The sequence below is a fragment of the Oncorhynchus keta genome, chromosome 30 (assembly GCF_023373465.1).
Source record: "Oncorhynchus keta strain PuntledgeMale-10-30-2019 chromosome 30, Oket_V2, whole genome shotgun sequence".
Classification (NCBI taxonomy): Eukaryota; Metazoa; Chordata; class Actinopteri; order Salmoniformes; family Salmonidae; genus Oncorhynchus; species Oncorhynchus keta.
The window spans coordinates 28,663,271-28,686,122 of NC_068450.1; the positions used below are offsets into that span (position 1 = coordinate 28,663,271).

The 22,852-nt window shown below is 46.5% G+C and overlaps 1 protein-coding gene across 3 annotated transcripts in view; it reads right to left on the minus strand.

Annotated features, from left to right (window-relative positions):
* The window catches only part of LOC118363952 (ras-GEF domain-containing family member 1C-like), a 52,704-nt gene extending 35,369 nt beyond the window's left edge, over nt 1-17,335 (minus strand). For 2 of the 3 annotated variants that reach the window (XM_052488109.1, XM_052488106.1), the window contains exon 1: nt 16,709-17,335. The gene's annotated coding sequence lies outside the window, so the exon portion shown is untranslated. Of the gene's footprint in view, nt 1-15,122; nt 15,343-16,708 lie in introns of those variants that run through there. The other variant, XM_052488108.1, reaches the window with a different exon arrangement.
* Nucleotides 17,336-22,852: the final 5,517 nt, after the last annotated feature.

Consider the following 22,852-nt stretch of genomic DNA (forward strand, 5'->3'; position numbering starts at 1 on the left):
CCACTCTTCTGGGAAGGCTTTCCACTAGATGTTGGAACATTGCTGCTATAACAGCCTCCACTCATCTGGGAAGGCTTTCCACTAGATGTTGGAACATTGCTGCTATAACAGCCTCCACTCTTCCGGGAAGGCTTTCCACTAGATGTTGGAACATTGCTGCTTTAACAGCCTCCACTCTTCTGGGAAGGCTTTCCACTAGATGTTGGAACATTGCTGCTATAACAGCCTCCACTCTTCTGGGAAGGCTTTCCACTAGATGTTGGAACATTGCTGCTATAACAGCCTCCACTCTTCTGGGAAGGCTTTCCACTAGATGTTGGAACATTGCTACTATAACAGCCTCCACTCTTCTGGGAAGGCTTTCCACTAGATGTTGGAACATTGCTGCTATAACAGCCTCCACTCTTCTGGGAAGGCTTTCCACTAGATGTTGGAACATTGCTGCTATAACAGCCTCCACTCTTCTGGGAAGGCTTTCCACTAGATGTTGGAACATTGCTGCTAAAACAGCCTCCACTCTTCCGGGAAGGCTTTCCACTAGATGTTGGAACATTGCTGCAGGGACTTGCTTCCATTCAGCCACAAGAGCATTAGTGAGGTGATGCACTGATGTTGGGTGATTAGGCCTTGGTCGCAGTTGATGTTCCAATTCATCCTAAAGGTGTTATATGGGGTTGAGGTCAAGGCTCTGTGCAGGCCAGTCAAGTTATTCCACACCAACCTCGACAAACCATTTCTGTATGAACCTGGCTTTGTGCACAGCGGTATTGTCATGCTGAAACAGGAAAGGGCCTTCCCCAAACTGTTGCCACAAAGTTGGAAGCATAGAATTTCATCGTATACTGTATTTTTAAGATTTCCCTTCACTGGAACTAAGGGGCCTAGCCCGAACCATGAAAAACAGCCCCAGACCATTAGTCCTCCTCCACCAAACTTTACAGTTGGTACTATGCATTGGGGCAGGTAGCGTTCTCCTGGCATCTGCCAAACCTAGATTCGTCCGTCAGACTGCCAGATGGTGAAGCGTGATTTAGCACACCGGAGAACGCCCTTCCACTGCTCCAGAATCCAATGGCGGCAAGCTTTACACCACTCCAGCCGACGCTTGGCGTTGCGCATGGTGATCTTAGGCATGTGTGCGGCTTCTTGGCCAGGGAGACCTATTTCATGAAGCTCCCGACGAACAGTTATTGTGCTGACGTTGCTTCCAGAGGCAGTTTGGAACTTGGTAGTAAGTGTTGCAACTGAGGACAGACAATTGTTATGTGCCACGCGCTTCAGCACTCGGCAATCCTGTTCTCTGAGCTTGTGTGGCATACCACTTCACAGCTGAGCCGTTGTTGCTCCTAGATGTTTCCATTTCACAATAACAGCAATAACTTACAGTTGAACAGGGCAGCTCTAGCAGAGCAGAGATTTGCCGAACTGACTTGTTGGATAGGTGGCATCGTATGACCATGCCACGTTGAAAGTCCCTGAGCTCTTCAGTCATTCTACTGCCAATGTTTGTCTATGGAGATCGCATGGCTGTGTGCTCAATTGTATACACCGGTCAGCAACAGGTGTGGCTGAAATAGCCGAATGCACTACTTTGAAGGGGTGTCCACATACTGTTGTATATAAAGTGTTCAGCTCCCTCTGGACATCTATATAGTAGAACATGTTATAACTGACAGCCAAGTGGATCGACAAGATCCTTATATTCAAGTGGGTTATGAATGAGGAAGATATTAGAAAAACCTTTCAGAGTCCCCTCTCAGATGACAATGGTGACATGAAACATCCTCTATGGGTATGGCAGCACGCTTTGTTTTGTTATTGTCATTTCCTAGTTCAAAGGTCATTCAGGATTGATCACCCCCGGACAAGGAGATGTCAAATGTTACCCTTACCCTCCCTTTGGTGGGTGAGGAGGTGGGGTGAGGAAGAGGTAAGAAGGGACGAATAGGGGTGAGAAGAGGAGACATTCCACCCCAGGGCAGGAAGCCTGAGGCCATCTGTCTGAGGAAACCTTCTCTATCTCTGACCGAACTAGTAAGCCGCTCATCTTCCTCAACTTCTCCTCTTCCCCTCCTCTCCCCTCCCCCTAACTCCTTCCTCTCCCCATACCCCTATGTCCCTCCTCTCCCCTCCCCCTAACACCCTGCTCTCCCCTCCCCCTAACTCCTTTTTCTCCCCACACCCCTATGTCCCTCCACTCCCCTCCCCCTAACTCCCTCCTCTCCCCTCACCCTAACTCCCTCCATTCCCCTCCCCTAACTCACTCCACTCCCCTCCCCCTGACCTACTCCCCTCCCCTAACCCTAACTCACTCCACTACACTCCCCTCCCCTTAACTCTCTGCCCTCCCCCTGACTCTCTCCTCTCTTCTCCCCTCCCCCTCCCCCTGACTCTCTCTTCTCCCCTGACTCCCCACCCCCCCACCCCTGACTCTCCCCTCCCCTGACTCTCTCTTCTCCCCTCTCCCCTCCCCACTGACTCTCTCCTCTCCCCCTCCCCCTGACTCTCTCTTCTCTCCTCTCTCCTCCGCACTGACTCTCTCCTCTCCCCCTCCCCCTGACTCTCTCTTCTCTTCTCCCTCTCTCCTCCCACTGACTCTCTCCTCTCCCCTCTCCCCTGACTCCTCTCTCCTCTCTGACTCCTCTCCCCACCCCCTGACTCTCTCCTCTCCTCTCCCCCTCCCCTGACTCTCTCTCTCTCTCCCCTCCCCACCCCTGACTCTCTCCTCTCCCTCCCCTCCCCTGACTCTCTCTTCTCTCTCTCTCCCTCTCCCTTCCCCTGACTCTCTCCTCTCCCCCTCCCCTGACTCTCTCTTCTCTCCTCCCCCTGACTCTCTCCTCTCCCCCTCCCCCTGACTCTCTCTTCTCTTCTCTCCCCTCCCCCTGACTCTTTGCCCCTCCCCCTGACTCTCTTTTCTCTCCTCTCCCCTCCCCCTGACTCTCTCCTCTCCCCTCCACTAACTCTCTCCTCTCTGAACATCTATAACACTTGTCATCTAATTTCAGCTCCGGTTGTTAACTCTATTAGCAAGTTCATTATTTAAGCGCCTTTTCCATTTTTAGGAACTGCTCTAAAAAAACATTGGCATACTTGTAGTGCTGACACTGTTTTGGGGCGTAGTGAGAGTGAGAGTGCTTCGGAGCGTTGTAGCACTACTGGCCTAAATCGGGGATGTTCTTTGAAAGTTGTTTGCTTTGTAGTGATTCTGTGGGCTTTATCTCAATTTGAGCCCAGACGTGTTTAAAAAAATAGGATGTCATTTGAGCACAGTAGTTATTGATCATCACAATAATAAACCATGATGTTTTTCTCTCTCTCCACTATAATGCATCTTTCCCCACCACTAGTCCATCCATTCCTTTCCCTGCCCTACTTCTCCACCCTCCATGTCAGGATGCCTGTACAGATGGCCCTTCAGCAGCCTGTCCTCCCAGTGGGGACTGCTGGCATGGGAGCCATTTGGCTCACCATTCTCCACAGTCACAACAGGACCCCAAAAGTCTATTGGCGTCCAGCACTATGCCTGAGGAGAATGAGTAAGGCCAGAGCCGCTTCTGCCAAGTTGAGTGTAGTTAACGCCAACATAGAGAGCGAAAAATTCCAAGCTTATGTCTCAACGCACTTTCTAACAAACCATAAACCGCCCTCCTTTGTTTGTGGTGTGGGGGATTCAGCTGCAGACAAATGAGTGTATTGTGTTACACACATGCACCCATGTAGACACACACACACACACACACACACACACACACACACACACACACACACACACACACACACACACACACACACACACACACACACACACACACACACACACACACACACACACACACACACACACACAAACTATCAAGTTACCATTGCAGTATTCTATTTCTCCACCCATAAGCCACCCATCTTCTTTCTGTGGTAATATCAGTGAGAGAGAGAGAGAGGCTGAGCATAACATGAACACTTCCCTAAATCCCTCTGCCACCACCATCCTGGATCAGCTTCATCAATCCCCAGCGTAAACCTCTTTGGTAATATTCTTCCAATAAACACTACCTGGGAGTGTGTGTGTTAGAGGCAACCAGCCGGGCCTACATCCCTGTTATTGAGCATTTCTCCTTTGCTCCATACTCCATCCACCTAACAGGTGTGGCATATCAAGAAACGGCACGATCAATACATAGGTGCACCTTGTGTTGAGGATAATAAAGGTCACTCTAAAACTTGCAGTTTTGTCACACAACTCAATGCCACAGATGTCACAAGATTTGAAGAAGTGTCCAATTGGCATGCTGACTGCAGGAATGTCCAACAGAGCTGTTAACAGATCATTTAATGTTCATTTCTCTATCCTACGCCGCCTACAACGTAGTTAAAGAATTTGGGAGGAAGGGTTCTAAGGAGTAATTCTGTCTGTAATAAAGCCCTTTTTTTGTGGATAAACTGATTCTGATTGGATGGGCTTGACTCCCCAGTTGGATGTGCTTGACTCCAAGTGGGTGGGCCTCTGCCCTCCCAGGCCCACTCATGGCTGCACCCCTGCCCAGTCATGTGAAATCCATAGATTAGGGCCAAATGTATTTATTTAAATTGACTGATTTCCTTCTATGAACTGTAACTCAATAAAATGGTTGAAATTGTTACATGTTGCATTTCTATTTTTGTTCAGTAGGGTGGTTCCTCTGTAGCTCATTTGGTAGAGCATCAGTGCCTGGATAGAATCAATCATTTTGTAGTTACCATAAGATCTTTTGGTGTGAATCAAAAAGGATTGTCAAATGTTCTTTACATTGATTTTGCACAACCATGCAAAAATAATTGCCGCTTAACGCAATCAACTACAAATAATTGGAAACCGATGCATATCTAATACCGCTGTATTACTAATTTCATAATGTCTGTCAAGATTCTTTATCCTTTATTACCCCCACTGGACAGTGGAGCGACAGAGACATAATGTGGCATGAGAGACAGAGACATGATGAGACAGGAGAGACAGAGACATGATGAGACAGGAGAGACAGAGACATGATGAGGCATGAGAGACAGAGACATGATGAGACAGGAGAGACAGAGACATGATGAGACAGGAGAGACAGAGACATGATGAGGCATGAGAGACAGAGACATGATGAGACAGGAGAGACAGAGACATGATGAGACAGGAGAGACAGAGACATGATGAGACAGGAGAGACAGAGACATGATGAGGCATGAGAGACAGAGACATGATGAGACAGAGACATGATGAGACAGGAGAGACAGAGACATGATGAGGCATGAGAGACAGAGACATGATGAGACAGGAGAGACAGAGACATGATGAGACAGGAGAGACAGAGACATGATGAGGCATGAGAGACAGAGACATGATGAGACAGGAGAGACAGAGACATGATGAGACAGGAGAGACAGAGACATGATGAGACAGGAGAGACAGAGACATGATGAGACAGGAGAGACAGAGACATGATGAGACAGGAGAGACAGAGACATGATGAGACAGGAGAGACAGAGACATGATGAGACAGGAGAGACAGAGACATGATGAGACAGGAGCGACAGAGGCATAATGTGACATGAGAGACAGAGACATGATGAGACATGAGAGACAGAGACATGATGAGACATGAGAGACAGAGACATGAGAGACAGAAACATGATGAGACATGAGCGACAGACACATGAGAGACAGACACATGAGAGACAGAGACATGATGAGACATGAGAGACAGAGACATGATGAGACATGAGAGACAGAGACATTATAAGACATGAGAGACAGAGACATGAGAGGCATGAGAGAAAGAGACATGAGAGACAAAGACATGATGAGATATGAGAGACAGAGACATGAGAGACAGAGACATGATGAGACATGAGAGACAAAGACATGATGAGATATGAGAGACAGAGACATGAGAGACAGAGACATGATGTAACATGACAGAAAGAGACATGATGAGACATGAGAGACAGAGACATGATGTGACATGAGAGACATAATGTGACATGAGAGACAGAGACATGATGAGACATGAGAGACAGAGACATGAGAGACAGACACATGAGAGACAGAGACATGATGAGACATGAGAGACAGAGACATGATGAGACAAGAGAGACAGAGACATGAGAGACAGAGACATGATGAGACATGAGAGACAGAGACATGATGAGACATGAGAGACCGAGACATGATGAGACAGAGACATGATGAGACAAGAGAGACAGAGACATGAGAGACAGAGACATAATGTGACATGAGAGACAGAGACAAGATGAGACATGAGAGACAGAGACATGATGTGACAAGAGAGACAGAGACATGAGAGACAGAGACATAATGTGACATGAGAGACAGAGACAAGATGAGACATGAGAGACAGAGACATGATGTGACATGAGAGACAGAGACATGATGAGACAGGAGAGACAGAGACATGATGAGACATGAGAGACAGAGACATGATGAGACAAGAGAGACAGAGACATGATGAGACATGAGAGACAGATACATGATGAGACATGAGAGACAGAGACATGATGAGACATGAGAGACAGATTCATGATGAGACATGAGAGACAGAAACATGATGAGACATGAGAGACAGAGACATGATGTGACATGAGAGATTGAGACATGAGAGACATGAGAGACAGAGACATTGTGACTGAAGCATAACGAGTGTGTTTTGGATTTGTCCAAGCCATGTATTTTGATTACTTATAACAACAATCACCAGACAGACTAACTGACTCTGTGTTTACCACTCAGACACACTCAGACCATGAGAACACACTACCCACCATGACCCTTTAGACACACTCAGACCCTGAATACACACTACCCACCATGACCCTTTAGACACACTCAGACCCTGAATATACACTACCCACCATGACCCCTTGGACACACTCAGACCCCGAATACACACTACCCACCATGACCCTTTAGACACACTCAGACCCTGAATATACACTACCCACCATGACCCTTTAGACACACTCAGACCCTGAATATACACTACCCACCATGACCCTTTAGACACACTCAGACCCTGAATATACACTACCCACCATGACCCTTTAGACACACTCAGACCATGAGAACACACTACCCACCATGACCCTTTAGACACACTCAGACCCTGAATATACACTACCCACCATGACCCCTTGGACACACTCAGACCCTGAATACACACTACCCACCATGACCCTTTAGACACACTCAGACCCTGAATACACACTACCCACCATGACCCTTTAGACACACTCAGACCCTGAATATACACTACCCACCATGACCCCTTGGACACACTCAGACCCTGAATACACACTACCCACCATGACCCTTTAGACACACTCAGACCCCGAATACACACTACCCACCATGACCCTTTAGACACACTCAGACCCTGAATATACACTACCCACCATGACCTTTAGACACACTCAGACCCTGAATATACACTACCCACCATGACCCTTTAGACACACTCAGACCATGAGAACACACTACCCACCATGACCCTTTAGACACACTCAGACCCTGAATACACACTACCCACCATGACCCTTTAGACACACTCAGACCATGAGAACACACTACCCACCATGATCCTTTAGACACACTCAGACCATGAGAACACACTACCCACCATGACCCTTTAGACACACTCAGACCCTGAATATACACTACCCACCATGACCCTTTAGACACACTCAGACCATGAGAACACACTACCCACCATGACCCTTTAGACACACTCAGACCCTGAATACACACTACCCACCATGACCCTTTAGACACACTCAGACCCTGAATATACACTACCCACCATGACCCTTTAGACACACTCAGACCCTGAATACACACTACCCACCATGACCCTTTAGACACACTCAGACCCTGAATACACACTACCCACCATGACCCTTTAGACACACTCAGACCCTGAATATACACTACCCACCATGACCCCTTGGACACACTCAGACCCCGAATACACACTACCCACCATGACCCTTTAGACACACTCAGACCCTGAATATACACTACCCACCATGACCCTTTAGACACACTCAGACCCTGAATATACACTACCCACCATGACCCTTTAGACACACTCAGACCCTGAATATACACTACCCACCATGACCCTTTAGACACACTCAGACCATGAGAACACACTACCCACCATGACCCTTTAGACACACTCAGACCCTGAATATACACTACCCACCATGACCCCTTGGACACACTCAGACCCCGAATACACACTACCCACCATGACCCTTTAGACACACTCAGACCCTGAATACACACTACCCACCATGACCCTTTAGACACACTCAGACCCTGAATACACACTACCCACCATGACCCTTTAGACACACTCAGACCCTGAATACACACTACCCACCATGACCCTTTAGACACACTCAGACCCTGAATACACACTACCCACCATGACCCTTTAGACACACTCAGACCCTGAATACACACTACCCACCATGACCCTTTAGACACACTCAGACCCTGAATACACACTACCCACCATGACCCTTTAGACACACTCAGACCATGAGAGCACACTACCCACCATGACCCTTTAGACACACTCAGACCCTGAATACACACTACCCACCATGACCCTTTAGACACACTCAGACCATGAGAACACACTACCCACCATGACCCTTTAGACACACTCAGACCCTGAATATACACTACCCACCATGACCCCTTGGACACACTCAGACCCCGAATACACACTACCCACCATGACCCTTTAGACACACTCAGACCCTGAATACACACTACCCACCATGACCCTTTAGACACACTCAGACCCTGAATATACACTACCCACCATGACCCCTTGGACACACTCAGACCCCGAATACACACTACCCACCATGACCCTTTAGACACACTCAGACCCTGAATATACACTACCCACCATGACCCTTTAGACACACTCAGACCCTGAATATACACTACCCACCATGACCCTTTAGACACACTCAGACCATGAGAACACACTACCCACCATGACCCTTTAGACACACTCAGACCCTGAATACACACTACCCACCATGACCCTTTAGACACACTCAGACCATGAGAACACACTACCCACCATGACCCTTTAGACACACTCAGACCATGAGAACACACTACCCACCATGACCCTTTAGACACACTCAGACCCTGAATACACACTACCCACCATGACCCTTTAGACACACTCAGACCCTGAATACACACTACCCACCATGACCCTTTAGACACACTCAGACCCTGAATACACACTACCCACCATGACCCTTTAGACACACTCAGACCATGAGAGCACACTACCCACCATGACCCCTTGGACACACTCAGACCCTGAATACACACTACCCACCATGACCCTTTAGACACACTCAGACCATGAGAACACACTACCCACCATTACCCTTTAGACACACTCAGACCATGAGAACACACTACCCACCATGACCCCTTGGACACACTCAGACCCTGAATATACACTACCAACATGACCCTTTAGACACACTCAGACCCTGAATACACACTACCCACCATGACCCTTTAGACACACTCAGACCATGAGAACACACTACCCACCATGACCCTTTAGACACACTCAGACCATGAGAACACACTACCCACCATGACCCTTTAGACACACTCAGACCCTGAATACACACTACCCACCATGACCCTTTAGACACACTCAGACCCTGAATACACACTACCCAACATGACCCTTTAGACACACTCAGACCCTGAATACACACTACCCAACATGACCCTTTAGACACACTCAGACCCTGAATACACACTACCCACCATGACCCTTTAGACACACTCAGACCCTGAATACACACTACCCACCATGACCCTTTAGACACACTCAGACCCCGAATACACACTACCCACCATGACCCCTTGGACACACCCAGACCCTGAATATACACTACCCACCATGACCCTTTAGACACACTCAGACCCTGAATATACACTACCCACCATGACCCTTTAGACACACTCAGACCCTGAATACACACTACCCACCATGACCCTTTAGACACACTCAGACCCTGAATACACACTACCCACCATGACCCTTTAGACACACTCAGACCCTGAATACACACTACCCAACATGACCCTTTAGACACACTCAGACCCTGAATACACACTACCCACCATGACCCTTTAGACACACTCAGACCCTGAATACACACTACCCAACATGATCTCACATTCTGGGCTGTGGCAAGCCCCTTTCCATTTCACGTTACGTCAAAGTAAATTATGCCCTTGTTAGGCGCACACCTGTTTCTCTCTCTAGACAGGGCCTGGATTGGAGGATTGGGGCACATGTGGTGCAGGAGTCCACCAGGGAGAGGTTGAATGACTACCCTGGCCATGGTGACTCACAGGAACCCTTATCAAAGAGGAACTTGAGCCCTCAGAGCCTGTGTCCACAAAGCGCTTCAGAGTTGGACTGCTGATCTAGAGTCTGTTCATATAATCTTATTATTATCTGAAAGGCAAAACTGATCCTAGAACAGCACTCTTACTCTGAGATGCTTTGTGGATACGGGCCCAGGTTTCACTTTACAACTTTAAAGTGAAACTACGTCAAAAAAGAAAGGTCCTCTCACTGTCAACTGCATTTATTTTCAGCAAACTTAACATGTGTAAATATTTGTATGAACATAACAAGATTCAACAACTGAGACATAAACTGAACAAGTTCCACAGACATGTGACTAACAGAAATGGAATAATGTGTCCCTGAACAAAGGAGGGGGGGTCAAAATCAAAAGTAACAGTCATTATCTGGTGTGGCCACCAGCTTCATTAAGTGCTGCAGTGCATCTCCTCCTCATGGACTGCACCATATTTGCCAGTTCTTGCTGTGAGATGTTACCCCACTCTTCCACCAAGGAACCTGCAAGTTCCCGGACATTTCTGGGGGGAATGGCCCTAGCCCTCACCCTCCAATCCAACAGGTCCCAGACGTGCTCAATGGGATTGAGATCCGGGCTCTTCTCTGGCCATGGCAGAACATTGACATTCCTGTCTTGCAGGAAATCATGCACAGAACGAGCAGTATGGGTGCTGGCATTGTCCTGCTGGAGGGTCATGTCAGGATGAGCCTGCAGGAAGGGTACCACATGAGGGAGGAGAATGTCTTCCCTGTAACGCACAGCGTTGAGAATGCCTGCAATGACAACAAGCTCAGTCCGATAATGCTGCGACACACCGCCCCAGAATATGACGGACCCTCCAAATCGATCCCGCTCCAGAGTACAGGCCTCGGTGTAACGTTCATTCCTTCAACGATAAACGCGAATCCGAGCATCACCCTTGGTGAGACAAAACCGCGACTCGTCAGTGAAGAGCATTTTCTGCCTGTCCTGTCTGGTCCAGCGACGGTGGGTTTGTGCCCATACGTGACGTTGTTGCCGGTGATGTCTGGTGAAGACCTGCCTTACAACAGGCCTACAAGCCCTCAGTCCAGCCTCTCTCAGCCTATTGCGGACAGTCTAAGCACTGATTGAGGGATTGTGCGTTCCTGGTGTAACTTGGGCAGTTGTTGTTACCATCCTGTACCTGTCCCGCAGATGTGATGTTCGGATGTACCAATCCTGTGCAGGTGTTGTTACACGTGGTCTGCCACTGCGAAGACAATCAGCTGTCCGTCCTGTCTCTCTGTAGCGCTGTCTTAGGCATCTCACAGTATGGACATTGCAATTTATTGCCCTGACCACATCTGCAGTCCTCATGCCTCCTTGCCACATGCCTAAGGCAAGTTTGCGCAGATGAACAGGGACCCTGGGTATCATTCTTTTGGTGTTTTTCAGAGTCAGTAGAAAGGCCTCTTTAGTTTCCTAAGTTTTCATAACTATGACCTTAATTGCATACTGTCTGTAAGCTGTTAGTGTCGAGCGTCTGCTAAATGACTTAAATGTAATGTAATGTTAATGACCGTTCCACAAGTGCATGTTCATTAATTGTTTAGGTTTCATTGAACAAGCATTGGAAACAGTGTTTAAACCCTTTACAATGAAGATATTTGGATTTTTACGAATTATCGTTGAAAGACAGGGTCCTGGAAAAGGGACGTCTCTTTTTTTGCTGAGTTTCGTTGCAGAGAGTGCATAGAGCGACATCGTGTTGGTAAATGGATGAGTGTGTTAACAGTAAGAAGCTCAAGTTCTTGGCAGTAGAGGAGAGGAGCCTCAGAAGACCACTTTTATTTTTCCCTATGACGCACTTACTTCAATAAATGTGAGCCATTGTGAGAGAGGACACAGAGGTAAGGGTCTGGTGGTTATAGAAGGCTACATGCAGGGGTCTGGTGGTTAGAGAGCTGGCTACATGCACGGTTCTGGTGGTTAGAGAAGGCTACATGCAGGGTTCTGGTGGTTAGAGAAGGCTACATGCAGGGGTCTGGTGGTTAAAGAAGGCTACATGCAGGGGTCTGGTGGTTAGAGAAGGCTACATGCAGGGGTCTGGTGGTTAGAGAAGGCTACATGCAGGGGTCTGGTGGTTAGAGAAGGCTACATGCAGGGGTCTGGTGGTTAGAGAAGGCTACATGCAGGGGTCTGGTGGTTAGAGAAGGCTACATGCAGGGGTCTGGTGGTTAGAGAAGGCTACATGCAGGGGTCTGGTGGTTAGAGAAGGCTACATGCAGGGGTCTGGTGGTTAGAGAAGGCTACATGCAGGGGTCTGGTGGTTAGAGAAGGCTACATGCAGGGTTCTGGTGGTTAGATAAGGCTACATGCAGGGGTCTGGTGGTTCGAGAAGGCTACATGCAGGGGTCTGGTGGTTAGAAAAGGCTACATGCAGGGGTCTGGTGGTTAGATAAGGCTACATGGGGTCTGGTGGTTAGAAAAGGCTACATGCAGGGGTCTGGTGGTTAGATAAGGCTACATGCAGGGTTCTACATGCAGGGGTCTGGTGGTTAGAGAGGCTACATGCAGGGTTCTGGTGGTTAGAGAAGGCTACATGCAGGGGTCTGGTGGTAAGAGAGCTGGCTACATGCAGGGGTCTGGTGGTTAGAGAGTTGGCTACATGCAGAGGTCTGGTGGTTAGAGAGCTGGCTACATGCAGGGGTCACGGTGGTTAGATAAGGCTACATGCAGGGGTCTGGTGGTTACAGAAGGCTACATGCAGGGGTCTGGTGGTTAGAGATGGCTACATGCAGGGGTCTGGTGGTTATAGAAGGCTACATGCAGGGGTCTGGTGGTTCGAGAAGGCTACATGCAGGGGTCTGGTGGTTAGAGAAGGCTACATGCAGGGGTCTGGTGGTTAGAGAAGGCTACATGCAGGGGTCTGGTGGTTCGAGAGCTGGCTACATGCAGAGGTCTGGTGGTTAGAGAGCTGGCTACATGCAGGGTCACGGTGGTTAGATAAGGCTACATGCAGGGGTCTGGTGGTTAGAGAAGGCTACATGCAGGGTTCTGGTGGTTAGAGAAGGCTACATGCAGGGGTCTGGTGGTAAGAGAGCTGGCTACATGCAGGGGTCTGGTGGTTAGAGAGCTGGCTACATGCAGAGGTCTGGTGGTTAGAGAGCTGGCTACATGCAGGGGTCACGGTGGTTAGATAAGGCTACATGCAGGGGTCTGGTGGTTACAGAAGGCTACATGCAGGGGTCTGGTGGTTAGAGAAGGCTACATGCAGGGGTCTGGTGGTTAGAGAAGGCTACATGCAGGGGTCTGGTGGTTAGAGAAGGCTACATGCAGGGGTCTGGTGGTTAGAGAAGGCTACATGCAGGGTTCTGGTGGTTAGATAAGGCTACATGCAGGGGTCTGGTGGTTAGAGAAGGCTACATGCAGGGTTCTGGTGGTTAGAGAAGGCTACATGCAGGGGTCTGGTGGTAAGAGAGCTGGCTACATGCAGGGGTCTGGTGGTTAGAGAGCTGGCTACATGCAGAGGTCTGGTGGTTAGAGAGCTGGCTACATGCAGGGGTCTGGTGGTTAGATAAGGCTACATGCAGGGGTCTGGTGCAGTCTGGTGGTTAGAGATGGCTACATGCAGGGGTCTGGTGGTTAGAGAAGGGCTACATGCAGGGGTCTGGTGGTTAGAGGCTGGCTACATGCAGGGGTCTGGTGGTTAGATAAGGCTACATGCAGGGTCTGGTGGTTATAGAAGGCTACATGCAGGGGTCTGGTGGTTAGAGAGCTGGCTACATGCAGGGTTCTGGTGGTTAGAGAAGGCTACATGCAGGGTTCTGGGTGGTTAGGGGTCTGGTGGTTAAAGAAGGCTACATGCAGGGGTCTGGTGGTTAGAGAAGGCTACATGCAGGGTCTGGTGGTTAGAGAAGGCTACATGCAGGGTTCTGGTGGTTAGAGAAGGCTACATGCAGGGGTCTGGTGGTTAGAGAAGGCTACATGCAGGGTTCTGGTGGTTAGAGAAGGCTACATGCAAGGTTCTGGTGGTTAGAGAAGGCTACATGCAGGGGTCTGGTGGTTAGAGAAGGCTACATGCAGGGGTCTGGTGGTTAGAGCATCTCTGTGTGAAAAGATCAGCTACAGTAGCATTAGATCTTCTGGGGAGGATCTCTCAGGCTGGAGCTCCATGTTGCCTGCGTGTGTAGGGGAGGGTGGGAAACATGAACCCCCTCACTCCCCCTCAGACCCTCGGGTCCTGGGAGGAGCAGGGTGGAGACGAGGGGTGGCGGGGACTGTAGATGAGGGTGTGGGAAAGTTGTAGCAGGGCTAATGCTTTTGGTGTGGATGTCAGCCAGAAGGTCTTGAGTGTCTCTGCCCACCTAACAGGTTTTCTATGCCTAGTATAATCATAATACCTCATAGGGGACCCATCCATGCACTACAAACTCAAATACATCCTGTATCAAGGAATCTACCATTTATAGATTATGACAGAGTGAATGTGTGTTCAGTGAGAGGTGGCTGAGGCTCTGTAAAAAGTTGGGATACTGTTCGCATTCACAATGAAATGAAAATGATAGGTAACATGCCACTGGGGCCACATCTCCAACATGTTTCCTACTCTAGTACCCCTGTATGGTTTGAATATTCAATAACTGTTGATTTATGACTATTACGATATAGAGAATACATTTGCCTACCTGGGATACACACGTCCCTCAGAAGCTCTCTACGAAATCATCCTACACACGTGGGAAATTTACGCAGGGGCTATGATGATCTTCAGACCTCAAAAACATAAGCTGTACACTAGGCTACACTGTACGAATATAATGCTAACAAAATAATGGTGTAAGTCCAGGAACTGATAAATAGCATTTAGCCTACTATGCTACTAGTGCTGTGAAGAGCAGAATAGTAACACCCTGTTTGAGGAAGTAGTCGCGTTTACAATGTATCCCCGCAAGGTTAATGATTACACAGAGGCAGGATAAGAAAGGTAAGTTTAGCATACAAGCCATGTCGTTTAAATGGAATGAATTTACATTATTTAGGCCAGCTGTGTATTTCTTACTCTTTCCTCATGTCACCTTATTACTGTTGCTCTAAAATGGAAACTCAGCGGGAATGTGCCAATTTAATCTCTGCAAGGAAACTCATGGTTGTATTTGATTAATGCTTGATTTTTTAAAAAGTATGTATTTCAGCAAACAAAGAAAGACACACATCAACAGAGGACAAACATAGATACATGGTAAGGATTTAAGAATTTAAATTTTTGAAGTATTAACTGCATATTGACTAGGAGACAGGAGCTTCATTTAAAAAAACTCGAGTCCGCTCTCAACTCTGTGGATGATATCATCGTGTAGTTGAGGTCGTTGCCAACACTGACTCATACTGTCAGGGGGTTTCTGATCCTAACATGGCAGTAGAGGCAACGTGACCAGTGTAGTAGATCCAATGAGATGCTGCTCGGAATTATTATATATAGGTAAACATTGACCAGCACTGCAGAACACTCTGCACAACTATGGCTGTGTAATCTATTGAAACATTTGCATAATACTACAAAGTACATTTTTTATTAGAGATTGAGAATGTACTCTCCTACTTATTTTATTTGGATGGTGAAGCTAAAACGTTTTATTGGGCTCTATACTCCAATATTTTGGATTTGAGATAAAATGTTATGATATTTATCCCTCTAAAACTTACCACTTATCATTATTCACGATTCACGATTCATTCATGATTATCCGTAATCATGGTAACATCCACATTAATGTCGAAGTGTTCAGAAACAGTAATCAGTGACTCCAAAATGTGACGAGATACATAAAGTGCTTTCATTTCTAAACGATAAAACATATTTATGAAAATACCCTCAAATAAAAAGTGACATTCTGTACCGTCACCTCGTATAAATCATTTGATCTCAAATCCAAAATGCTGGAGCATAGAGCCAAATCAAACGTTTTAGCTTCACTCAACAAATACATATGTATGCTATAGGGGAGTGTAGTTACTGCCAACAATGACAAGTGAATTTAAGCTTCAGTCGTGCACTATTTTTTTCCTGACAGCATGTTGACGTGTTAATGCTCTGTCGTTGATTGGATCGACAAAGATTGACATATGCCAAAAGCATATTTGAATGCAGATAAAATCAATTCTTAAACACTCTCACGCACACACGCACATACGCACAGACACACACACACATGTGTGAATGAAATTGAAATCGATTATTCTGCTTATCATATAGTAACCTCGTTTCACTTACCAGTTCTAGACACTGTTCCCCATCTTCGCTCTTGGTGAGTATTCCCTGTATTATATTAATTCTACAGTTCTGCTAATCCAAAAATCATTGGGGGGGATATATTATGCAAAAATACACTAACACAACTAAAGTAAGATCCAAGGAAGCTGATTTGTGTTAAACCACAATGGAATGACGTTAGGGTCTACTCAGGGCAATGTCTTGGTTTACAGTAGCACATATATTCGTGTGATCATTCACTTGTCTTCATCTTCTAAAACGCCCTTATTCTTGAGCAAGATCCGTAACCTTCACAGAAAAATACGCGTAAAATAAACCCCAACTGAAAACCAGGTGTCTCTTCGTTCACGGAAAGTCCCTTCACTGTTCATATAGTGTCTTCAACGCGCAACAAAGGTGTGGTAATGTACCAGCTCATTTAAAAAAATACAATCACGGATGTCCAGTCCAGTCTGTGTCCACGGCCAGACAACCCCGAGAGTGACAGGCTACAGCAGGGCTGGTCAGCGCATCAGACGTCCTCACAGAGCTGGCAGAGAGGAGAGGGAACTAACGACGATGAATAGAGAAATCCAATATCCTCAGCAAACAAGTCACCCGCGAGTCAGTCACCCGCGAGTCTCTCTCTCTCTCTCTCTCTCTCTCTCTCTCTCTCTCTCTCTCTCTCTCTCTCTCTCGCTCTCTCTCGCTCTCTCTCAATACACACACCTATCTACTACACGATTCCTCATCTCCGCCTCTCTCAACATTAGCCTACTCGGCCTCCAGTAAGAAATTTCTTTCATCCTATATATTTATTGATATTGTGAATTAAGCGTTTGATTCACTGCATGAATAGGTCATAGCACATGTATAGAACATCAAAGCACATGTATAGAATTTCATTTTTTGCCTTTGTATTTACACACACTCTTTAATAAAACAATGACACAATTCATTTTAATATTATTTGTTAATTATTTACTGATTTGACAATTAGTCACTGTTGTCAAGTTAAGTTTATGAGTGTGATGATACACTACATGACCAAAAGTATGTGGACACCTGCTAGTCGAACATCTCATTCCAAAACCATGGGCATTAATTAATATGGAGTTGGTCCCCCCTTTGCTGCTATAACTGCCTCCACTCTTCTGTGAATGCTTTCCACTAGATGTTGGAACATTGCTGCGGGCACTTGCTTCCATTCAGCCATAAATGCATTAGTGAGGTCTGGCTCGCAGTCAGCATTCCAATTCATTCCACATGTGATTGATGGGGTTGAGATCAGGGCTCTGTGCAGGCCAGTCAAGTTCTTCCACACAAATCTCAATAAACCATTTTTGTATGGACCTCGCTTTGTACATAGGGGCACTGTCATGCTGCAACAGGAAAGGATAGGGAGACTGTCATGCTGCATCCCCATGCATCCCCATTCCCCAAACTTTTGCTACAAAGTTGGAAGCACAGAATTGTCTAGAATGTTGTCGTGAGTTGACCTTAACATTCATCTGAAGACTGTTATTTATCTAATCAACTAACTATGTTTCATTGTTGCCCGATTAAATTAATCATGTAACGATTACCTCATTATGATCTTGAGCGACTTGTCGTGTAATCCTGAACAGAACTACAGAGTTGATTGTTCCTTCCATTCGCTCTTGAAGATGCTTTTTTGAAGATAGGCGAGCCAGCTGTATCGATGGTTCCCAAATGGGGTGATGATGGATGCGTAATAAGATGGTTTGAGCACAGTAACAGGATGGTCCTACTTAAATTTGCTTTCTAAGATACTTTACTTAGGACAGCTAATCAGCCATACCAGCGATTGTCTGGCGGTTGAGTTTATCGTCTCCACCTCGCGTTGGTCCGCTGTGTTAAATTCTTAATCATTCATTTTGCTGACACACTCTCTGACCTCACATTGGGGCGGTGACTACTCACTGTGCAAAGTTATGGATAACAATGATCACTTATAATTTATCAAATCATATCCCTCTCTTAACAAAAACACTTTCATCCTTTTTCATATTACATGCACAACCCATGGTATGGAAAATTCAGCTATGTAATATGTGTATTTCTTTTACAACATTTCTAATGCCATAACAAAATAACAAACAACATGATATTAGTGTTCTATAGATTGCCTCGGACCGTTCCCCACGTTCTACGTTAGAAATATTATTCCAGTATTCCCTTTTGAACGTATTAGAGTTTCAACAGGAAAAGCTCTGTTGAGACAAAGCATATTCCTTTGGTGAATTTGGAGAGTACAGGCCTGGAACTTCTCCCTTGATTTACAACAGGATGTGAGTGTCAATCCCCACTAGTTCTATCCTCCCCCTCTATGGGTGAAAGGGGGTCTGATTGAAGTTAGTCATTACAAACCTGATCTGACCTATTTGGATACTCGTGGTCAGTCATGACAATGTCATTGTATGCTGTATCGTTAAGGTTTCCCTTCACTGGAACTAAGGGCCGAGCCCAAACCATGAAAAACAGCCACAGACCATTATTCCTCCTCCACCAAACTTTAAAGTTGGCACTATGCATTGGGGCAGGTAGCGTTCTCCTGGCATCCGCAAAACCCAGATTTGACCGTCGGACTGCCAGATGGTGAAGCTTGATTCTTCACTCCAGAAAACGCATTTCCTCTGCTCCAGAGTCCAATGGCGGTGAGCTTTACACCACTCCAGCTGACACTTAGCATTGTGAGTGTTGCAACAAGGACTGACATTTTTTACGTGCGACATGCTTCAGCACATGGTGGTCCCGTTGTGTGAGCTTGTGTGGCCTACCACTTAGCAGCTCAGATGTTGTTGCTCCTAGACGTTTCCACTTCACAATAACAGCACTTACAGTTGACCGGGGCAGCTCTAGCAGGGCATAGATTTGACAAACTGACTTGTTGGAAAGGTGACATCCTAAGAAGGTGCCACTTTGGATGTCACTGAGCTCTTCAGTCAGGCCATTCTACTGCCAATGTGTGTGTATGGATATCGCATGGCTATGTGTTCTATATTATACACCTGTCAGCAACGGGTGTAGCTGAAATATCCACTACCCACTCATATCCAAATCCACTAATTTGTCCACATACTTTTGTATATAGAGTGTATGTGTATACTGAGTCAGTAGACAACACCACCCAGTGGTAAAGAGGGTTCAATAGGGGACATTGTTTCTCTCCAGTAAGTCACATAGCTTCCACATCTCAACAATGTAGCCTACTGAATTGATACAACAGGCCTGATAGATGGAGAAAGAAAGAAATACTACTATTTTAATATCGCTGTCTCAGGTTGATCTTTGAGTTCAACAAGGTTACCCCAATAGCTCTCTCCAGACTCATTATGTCAGCCTATAAAATGTTCTCTCCTAATCCTCATCAAAGCCCTGTAAAAGACAGAGCAGAGCAGGGCTCAGCGCAATTAATCCGTTGCTATAGGAGTGGCATGCTAGCTCTCTCTAGCCATGACCCTCAGAGGCCCACTATGCTAGCTCCTCAATATAATATTTGACATTTAAAGTCACTTCAGATTTTTAAAAAAGAGTTAATTAATAGCATTAAACCACTTAAGGATGACAATGGTGCAATGTTTACAACCACTCTCTTGTGCCGGTCCAGGGGTTGGTTGTAATGATATACTTGGATGTTGTCATTGACACCATTGGAACAGATTTCAGCATGGTTGAGACACACACATTGGGGCATGTTTCCAGAAGATTACGGGATGTACTTTTACTTCTGATGGTTCTTTATTCAACCACACAGAGACCTAGAGAGAGAGAGAGGGGGAGGCAGAGACAAATAGAGAAAGGGAGAGAAGGAGAGAGACTGCAATTAAAAGGATTGATATCCATGAAAAGGTCCTTGCTGAGTTGTAAAGGCAGTGGGGGAGAATTTTAAACCTCCGGGCTTCTGGGGCTGTTTTTGGGCCAGAGGGGTGTGTGTCTGACATTGGAGCATTGGAGGACAAACACAGAGCCACACTCCTTTGGTTGCTTGTGCATAGTCAGTCAGTCAGTCAGTCAGTCAGTCAGTCTGTCTGTCTGTCTGTCTGCATGTTGGTGTGGTTGATCTGTGTCTCCCTGTACAAAAGAGTGCCACAAATACTGATTACACAACAGGACTGTGGCTGCCTCATTCTCTCTCTCTCTCTCTCTCTCTCTCTCTCTCTCTCTCTCTCTCTCTCTCTCTCTCTCTCTCTCTCTCTCTCTCTCTCTCTCTCTCTCTCTCTCTCTCTCTCTCTCTCTCTCTCTCTCTCTCTCTCTCTCTCTCTCTCTCTCTCTCTCTCTCTCTCTCTCTCTCTCTCTCTCTCTCTCTCTCTCTCTCTCTCTCTCTCTCTCTCTCTCTCTCTCTCTCTCGTCACTATTTCCAAACAGCGTGTTGAAAATAGCAGAAGAAGGCAGATTCACAGTTATTGCTGCCGACAGCTATCCAGCCACTATTTGGTCACATCATCACGCGACAGTGTCACTAGGTTTTTTCTAACAATGTTAATATGAGTGTAAGTAAAAATGTAATCGAACTGTATTTTAAGCTATAATTCTTAATTCCCTGTGGGCCTTGGTCAAAAGTAGTGCACTATGTAGGGAATTCGGACACATTCCTGGAGGTGAGCCCTCAGAGGTAGATTTCCACATCACTAAGACTTCTCCTGGCAGCACAATAACGGCCTAGTGCTTTCTTAATCGAACCTGACCCTGTCCCTAGAAACTCCCTCTTCCAAGAGCAGCCATTTTCTCCCCCTTATTGATGCCCTTGGACTTGACTGTTTTAGACTCACTCCTTCCTGCTGTGTATCCGACTGTGTTCCTATGACATCATTCTAAGCATCCTGATAATGAGTCTCACAGCACTTTATATTGTGTATTTCCCTCCATCCGTTACTAACCCAGGAGATGCACAGAAACTACTAAAGAAAGCTACAAACCACCATACAATGCCTAGTAGTGATGGGGGAAAAATCTATACAGTTACGTATTTGGATATTATTTTGACGATATATCGTATCTGTCACGCCTGCTCCCGCTCCCCATCTCTTGCGTAGGAGGGTGCCAGGCTGCCCATCATTACGCACACCTGTCATCATCATTACGTGCATCAGCACTCATTGGACTCAACGGGACTCCTTCACTTTGTTGATTGCCCTTCTATATCTGTCTGTTACCCAGTTTGTTCCCCGTGTCAGCATAGTTGTTGTTATGTTTCCCCTGTCCAGACACTGTCCTCCTTTATTAAATGTTCACTCCCTGTACTTGCTTCTTGTCTCCCAGCGTCTGTCCTGACAGTATCGTACCGTTTTGACAATATCGAAATATTATTTTTGCATTAGTTGGCTGTACCTGCACCAAAACTCCAGTATTTTTCCTTCTTAGCTTGTTCTCCATCTTATTTTTAAATAGGGAGCCAATTTGTTTTCAGCACTTTTATTTCACCTTTATTTCTCTCTCGTGTCTCTCTGCAGCAGACATGTGGTGGGACATATCTTTTTAACATCGAATCGCAATAAAATCACAGTACCGAATCGCAATACATATACAATCATGACAATTGTGAGAATTGCAATATCGGCACCTAAGTATTGTGATAATATCGAATTGTGTGGTCCCTGCCAATTCCCAGTCTTAATGCCTATCCTGTCAGACAACAAGGCTAGCAGAGAGACCATTGGCCAGTCATGTCCAGATCTATATACAGTAATACCAAATATTATGTAATAGACTGACCAGGGGAATCCAGGTGAAACCTATGATCCCATATTGATGAAGGGGAGGAGACAGCTTAAAGAAGGATTTTCAACCTTGATACCGATGAGACATGGATTGTGTATGTGTGCCATTCAGAGGGTGAATGGGAAACACCAAATATTTAAATGCCTTTGAACGGGGTATGGTAGTAGGTGCCAGGTGCACTGGTTTGAGTGTGTCAAGAACTGCAACGCTGCTGGGTTTTTCACACTCAACAGTTCCCTGTGTATATCCACCACCCAAGGACATCCAGCCAACTTGACACCACCGTGGGAGGCATTGGAGTCAACATGGGCCTGCACCCCCACGGAACTCTGCCAGGTCGGCGCCTGTATTCTCGAAATGTTGGTGACGTAACAATACTAAAGCGCCTACGATAGTTCCCCATGAAATGAGCCGCCGTAAACA